The sequence below is a fragment of the Bombina bombina genome, chromosome 8 (assembly GCF_027579735.1).
Source record: "Bombina bombina isolate aBomBom1 chromosome 8, aBomBom1.pri, whole genome shotgun sequence".
NCBI classification, from domain to species: Eukaryota; Metazoa; Chordata; class Amphibia; order Anura; family Bombinatoridae; genus Bombina; species Bombina bombina.
The window spans coordinates 284,503,928-284,511,427 of record NC_069506.1 but is presented as its reverse complement, the minus strand read 5'-3'; the positions used below and the strand labels follow the sequence as shown (position 1 = coordinate 284,511,427).

The following is a 7,500-nucleotide window of genomic DNA, read 5'->3' as shown; positions in this document are numbered from 1 at the left end:
AGTAAAAAGCAATGAACATGGGTGAGCCAATCACATGAGGTATCTATGTGCAGCCACCAATCAGCAGCTACTGAGCATATTTAGATATGATTTTCAACAAAGGATATCAAAAGAATGAAGAAAATTAGATATTAGATGTAAATTGGAAAGTTATTTAAATTTGCATATGGGTTTCATATGGATTTCATGTCCCTTTAAATGGTGTCTTGGAAAACTGGTCAACTTAGTAAACATCTGATTTTAGTCTAAAAGGATTGTAACAGAAACTCTTGCCAGATAACACAATGCTTGCTCTGATTATGAGATCTAGAAATCCATGCCCATTAAAATATGTTTAAAACATACGTTTTACTTTAATGCTGCAAATTATGCTTATAGATTCTTTCATTATTCAGTAAATATAAAAATGTCTTGATCCAGTGGTGGCTGGAGAAATTTAAAGATGGTGGGGCGCTTGACCCCACCCCTTTAAATAAAGCCACACCATCAGATGGCACTACCAATTCATTAATTAAATAAATAAAAGGTAGACAGAAACACAGAAAAGCACTCGGGGGGAAAGGGAGAGAGAGAGACGGGGGAGTGAGACACAGATGGTTAGAGTGAAAGAGAGATAGAGAGACACAATCACACACAGAGGGTTAGAGAGAGAGAAAGAGAGAGACACAATCACACACAGATGGTTAGAGAGAGAGAGAAAGAGAGACACAATCACACACAGAGGGTTAAAGAGAGAGAGAAAGAGAGAGAGATACAATCACACACAGAGGGTTAGAGAGAGAGAAAGAGAGAGAGACACAATCACATACAGAGGGTTAGAGAAAGAGAGACACAATCACACACAGAGGGTTAGAGAGAGAAAGAGAGACACAATCACACACAGAGGGTTAGCGAGAGAGAGAAATAGAGAGAGACACAATCATACACAGAGGGTTAGAGAGAGAGAGAAAGAGAGAGAGAGACACAATCACACACAGAGGGTAGAGAGAGAGAGACACAATCACACACAGAGAGTTAGAGAGAGAGAGAGAGAGAGAGAGAGAGAGAGAAAGAGACACAATTACACACAGGGTTAGAGAGAGAAAGAGAAAGAGAGAGACACAATCACACACAGAGGGTTAGAGAGAGAGAGAGAGAGACAAAATCACACACAGAGGGTTAGAGAGAGAGAGAGAAAGAGAGACACAATCAAACACAGAGGGTTAGAGAGAGAGAGAAAGAGAGAGGGACACACAATCATACAGAGGGTTAGAGAGAGAGACACAATCACACACAGAGGGTTAGAGAAAGAGAAAGAGAGACACACAATCATACACAGAGGGTTAGAGAGAGAGAGAAAAAGAGAGAGACACAATCACACACAGAGGGTTAGAGAGAGAGAAAGAGAGAGAGACACAATCACACACAGAGGGTTAGAGAGAGAGAGAGACACAATCACACACAGGGTTAGAGAGAGAAAGAGAGAGAGAGAGGCACAATCACACACAGAGGGTAAGAGAGAGAGACACAATCACACACAGAGGGTTAGAGAGAGAGAAAGAGAGAGAGACACAATCACACACAGAGGGTTAGAGAGAGAGAAAGAGAGAGAGACACAATCATACACAGAGGGTTAGAGAGAGAGAGAGAGGCACAATCACACACAGAGGGTTAGAGAGACACATAAGGGATGGGAGGAAGAGAGACAGAGAGAGAAAGAGACCATGGGGGAGAACAACACATAAGGAGAGAGATGGATAGAGAGAGAGACACACACACACACACACAAGGGGGGGAGAGGGACCACTGCATTTTTAAGTAATAAAGCAGCAGAGCTACAGAGAGTTCAGAAAATGAGACTATACATTAGTGTGCAGTACAGAGGCAAGCTGCTAAGTTAGTGGGTGTAAAGTTTGAGTAAACAAAATACAAAAACAATCATTTGCTGTAAAAGAGTAAAAAAACACTAAACCACATTCATTACATTATCATTTTCACTAACAGAATCCCTTTCAGTAAAATCTTACTTTAATAAGATGTGGTTAAAACACTGCTCTCTCTGCCTCTCTTCCTGCTCTGTAAGGATTCAGGAAGTGACAGTGGCACAGTCCACTGCACTTAGAGGGGAAGAACAGAACTTGCTTTTTCACTTTAGCAAAGCTAGCAGGTTCACAGGACAGCAACACAATATATGAAAGTTGTTTTTTTCCATTTTTGTTTTTTTTTGTTTTATATGATTTAACATCCAGCCCCAACCCTAAGTTCCACTTACTAATGCCTCTCACTGGATTGGGTCAGCCCAAATAGGACTGCCTCAAATAAGCAGTTAATGGGCCATGCAATGATCTTAACCACTTTCATCCAGTAGGTGGTGCAGCATGTTGTGTAATGGTGGGCAGACCTGCTTGTGCCTCTCCATTGCACAACATGTAGCTGTGGAAAAAAAATGCTGGGGAAAAAAAAATTACAATTTTTTTTAAAGCCAATAAAAAAATATATATTTTTGCCCACATGAGAGGTGAAGCACTGCCTCACCTGCCTCTAGTGACTGCACATCACTGCATCAGTCGTAGTTATCTCACATCCATATTTAAAGCTTTCTGATATCAATTTAATTTATGACTCCAATGTCTGTCCATGATCAAAAGTAGCTTTTTTCCCCCACTTTCTGCCTCTTTGTTTCCAGCTCAAAAGTTGTCATACAGACAGAGGATTATGAAGAATCAAGCAGGACCCAGAGGTGACAAAGTATTGTGAAGTTGGTGCCCATAGGAAGCGCATTCTGTATGAGAAAAGCTAGCCTAGGTTAGTGAAACAATGCCAGAAACAGAGCTCATTAATCCATATCATTGCAATATATAACAAGAATGAATCATCAGACTACACTAAGTAATCAGATACAGACAGCAGGAAAAATATTACCCCCACAATAATAAAACAGCAACCTCTCTATGTATAGGGAGATATGCACACGTGGCTTGCTTCTCACAATCACATTTATTCCATAAAACACAGGTAATGGCAAAGAGTTCATTATGGTTTGTGGCTCTACCCTGGGGTGGGATACCCCAAGACACCAGGACTGGCTAGACCAGTTATTATAGGTAATCCCATTTCCACCCCACTGGTGAACATAATTAAACGTAATTTGGGAGATACCAGCCCATAACCAGCTGACTGCTGTGAGGGATCTGCTACACACAGAGATAAAATAATCAGCATTAATTATATTTCTCACAGCAGCTAAAATAATTTATGCTGTGATTATTTTATGTCCCAATCTCCGGCCACCATCCCTCCCCCAAAGCCTTCCTTCTTCATCTGAAGAGAAATGTCAAAATACATTAAGTCAGATGCAGTCACATCCCTGTGGGAAAACAGCCTCACTTGTCAGTTACTTTGCATGGGGAACTTACATGGCCGTACGACTGCACAGTGGGTGCATCCAGGGCCTATTAATTGTGGGGGCAGCGCGGGGGTCGTTCTGTTTGTTCTGCATGCCTGGGATCTTTGTTACAAATCCTCTGGTGTTGACAATGATACCGAGAAAAAAACTGGTAGTGGAAGTATTATCTGTAATCATTGTCTTTTGTGAGCTTAGAAATTCCCCTTTGAAGGCGAAGAGGCAGCTGTCACTGTGAAAATGAGATTTGTTGTGATCTGAAAATGTTATTATGTCATTTTGTTGTCCCACAGTAGAAGAGGCATTTACCAGCCTATATATACCTGTAATTACTATATTTCTGCTTTAACTATTTATCTATTTCACTGCTCATTTATACCTCAACTCTGTTGTAGCTATCAAGTGGTTAAGGCAACATTAAAAGCTTTTCTATATATGTGCGTGCTGTGCATAAATGTCAAAAACCTGCGTACAAAGTAAATGTATAACAAGTATTTATACTTACTAATGACAGTTGTATGAAACCTCTGAAAGAAAAAAGAAGGCTTTCCTATTTGCATTACCCTCTGTGTTAAATGGATGGGTTACCCTTACCCCTCATCAAATTCATTTCTTGCACCTATTTTTTACAGGTGATCATTATTGCCACAGTTATAACTTGCAAATTAGACGGGCAAATGGCCCTTCAGTTTCAATCCTATCTTATCAATGACCAATATCACCCCTCTAAGAGCCAGATTACAAAAGGAATGGTAGTTATCGCTCATGCTAGCGTGCTAACTCCACTAGAAGAAAGCTTTTTGCGTCAAGTAGCGCTCGTATTTGAGAGTAAAATGTTTTTGCTTGTGTGCTAACCCGATGCGTGCAAAAAGCCGAACTTCTAATATCGCAAACGTGTTAACATATTCCCCCATGGACTTCAATGGAGCATGTAAAGTGTAAAAAAAAATTAACACCCTACTCGCACGCAAACCCTTTTGCATTTTTTCACTAACCGGACATGAAAATATAAATGTTTCACATTCCAATGTTCTTCACATAAAATAATTTATTCATAAATAGATATTTATATATATATATATATATATATATAAATATATATGATTTTTATTTGTAAAATATATATCTATACATATATATATATATAATTATATATATATAGGTATATATATATATATATATATATATATATATATAATATATAGATAGATAGATATGAATATCTATTTATAAATACTTAGAACATATTCCCCTATGTGAAGAACATTGAAATGTGAAATATATACAGTAAATACACATTATAACACTCTATTAAATATGAATATTCCATAAATATGTTTTGACATTTATATGTATGTATCTCTATGTTAAAGCCCTTTGCCAAACTTTTTTTTTCACACCTGAGACCTCAATAATTTTTTATTAGATGGTGTTATTATGAGTATAACTGTACTTTGTAATGTATTGTTGATGTGTTTTTTTTACACTTTTTTGTTTCACAAAACAGTTAACCAGAGCTCTGAGTTTGCAGTAATCATTCAAGAGTAAATCATGATTGAGCTCACGTGGTCACCTTTACTTTGAACTAGTAATGCGAGCGCTCCTTTAAATGCACGCTAAAAGCCGCAATAAACTCGATATCGCTTGTGCGCAACTGTTAGCACAGCAATCACCACTGTATGTGTGTATATATATATATATATATATATATATATATATATATATGTGTGTGTGTGTTAGTATATATATATATATATATATATATATATATATATGTGTGTGTATGTGTGAGAGAGAGAGTATATAGGTGTGTATGTATGTATATGTGTGTGTATATATATATATATGTATGTGTGTGTGTGAGAGAGTATATATTTGTGTATGTGTATACAGGGAGTGCAGAATTATTAGGCAAATGAGTATTTTGACCACATCATCCTCTTTATGCATGTTGTCTTACTCCAAGCTGTATAGGCTTGAAAGCCTACTACCAATTAAGCATATTAGGTGATGTGCATCTCTGTAATGAGAAGGGGTGTGGTCTAATGACATCAACACCCTATATCAGGTGTGCATAATTATTAGGCAACTTCCTTTCCTTTGGCAAAATGGGTCAAAAGAAGGACTTGACAGGCTCAGAAAAGTCAAAAATAGTGAGATATCTTGCAGAGGGATGCAGCACTCTTAAAATTGCAAAGCTTCTGAAGCGTGATCATCGAACAATCAAGCGTTTCATTCAAAATAGTCAACAGGGTCGCAAGAAGCGTGTGGAAAAACCAAGGCGCAAAATAACTGCCCATGAACTGAGAAAAGTCAAGCGTGCAGCTGCCAAGATGCCACTTGCCACCAGTTTGGCCATATTTCAGAGCTGCAACATCACTGGAGTGCCCAAAAGCACAAGGTGTGCAATACTCAGAGACATGGCCAAGGTAAAAAAGGCTGAAAGACGACCACCACTGAACAAGACACACAAGCTGAAACGTCAAGACTGGGCCAAGAAATATCTCAAGACTGATTTTTCTAAGGTTTTATGGACTGATGAAATGAGAGTGAGTCTTGATGGGCCAGATGGATGGGCCCGTGGCTGGATTGGTAAAGGGCAGAGAGCTCCAGTCCGACTCAGACGCCAGCAAGGTGGAGGTGGAGTACTGGTTTGGCCTGGTATCATCAAAGATGAGCTTGTGGGGCCTTTTCGGGTTGAGGATGGAGTCAAGCTCAACTCCCAGTCCTACTGCCAGTTTCTGGAAGACACCTTCTTCAAGCAGTGGTACAGGAAGAAGTCTGCATCCTTCAAGAAAAACATGGTTTTCATGCAGGACAATGCTCCATCACACGCGTCCAAGTACTCCACAGCGTGGCTGGCAAGAAAGGGTATAAAAGAAGAAAATCTAATGACATGGCCTCCTTGTTCACCTGATCTGAACCCCATTGAGAACCTGTGGTCCATCATCAAATGTGAGATTTACAAGGAGGGAAAACAGTACACCTCTCTGAACAGTGTCTGGGAGGCTGTGGTTGCTGCTGCACGCAATGTTGATGGTGAACAGATCAAAACACTGACAGAATCCATGGATGGCAGGCTTTTGAGTGTCCTTGCAAAGAAAGGTGGCTATATTGGTCACTGATTTTTTTTTTTTTTTTTTTTTTTTATTAAACCAAGCTTTATTGAAGACAAGTTGAGTTATACATTACATATTAAATCATTTACAGGCATAAAGGCTTTAACATATGAATAAAGTGCTGTAACTGGTTCCTCTTATGTGTCTACAGTTATTTATATAATATAGTGGTCATAGAGAGGATGTCGTCCAATATGCATTAAGATCTCAACCTTGTCCATTACTTCTTTCTTATTAAACATGACCATTGAGCTTGTTATTTCTATGTAAGATTACAGTATCCTAAGAAATATTAACTGATAAACTGAATATTAACATTTTGAAAGATGCATCAGGCAGATTTTTATACATTGCTTAGGTTTCCAGCTTTTCAGGGTCACACTGCTGGAAATTTCTAGATACCTGATGTTTACTCATTGATATGAGCGTAGACAAAGTCTTGGAAAAGAAAAGTTTACATTGTTACCTTATTGATGATGTGTGAAACTTTGAGAAAAATCATCAGAGTATAATTTCTTATCAAACCCAAATTACAATTATATTGACCTCTCATGGGCCTAAGAATAAGTTAACATATTAAAGAATTTGGGCACGCATTTGTGAAAAGCTTAATTCAATAGGGGGGGATCAGAGGGAGAGGAAGATAAGGGGTCATGCATAGTTAAGGCGGTTCACTCCCAGCTACAGCTAATACTAATCTTGCATAATCTAGGTTTGACTGTGAGGCTCAGTAACTAATAGGTAGCTTTTAGTACTTCATATAAGCTGGTTTTAGGGTATATATAGGGGGCACTATTCTTATTACCGGGTATGCTTGGGGACATAAAGTTGAGGTGCCTTACTTCTCTTTATCTAGCAGTGAAAGGGCTGCAACACTTTTAATTACTGTTAATATCCTTAGACTCTCTGTCTTCTATTAGATGGTTACCCCATATTAGGTGAGGAGCTCTACTCTCTAAAGTAGGACACGTTATATTTTGAGGGGATATATCCAGCGCT

At 38.6% G+C, this 7,500-nt stretch overlaps 1 protein-coding gene across 2 annotated transcripts in view; it reads left to right on the top strand.

The window, feature by feature from the left end:
• Nucleotides 1-7,500, top strand: part of PKNOX2 (PBX/knotted 1 homeobox 2) — a 1,550,023-nt gene that overhangs the window by 27,272 nt on the left and 1,515,251 nt on the right. Inside the window, exon 1 of one of the 2 annotated variants that reach the window (XM_053691421.1) lies at nt 2,316-2,784. The exons of the other annotated variant lie outside the window; for it this stretch is intronic. The gene's annotated coding sequence lies outside the window, so the exon portion shown is untranslated. Of the gene's footprint in view, nt 1-2,315; nt 2,785-7,500 lie in introns of those variants that run through there. 2 annotated transcript variants of the gene reach the window in all.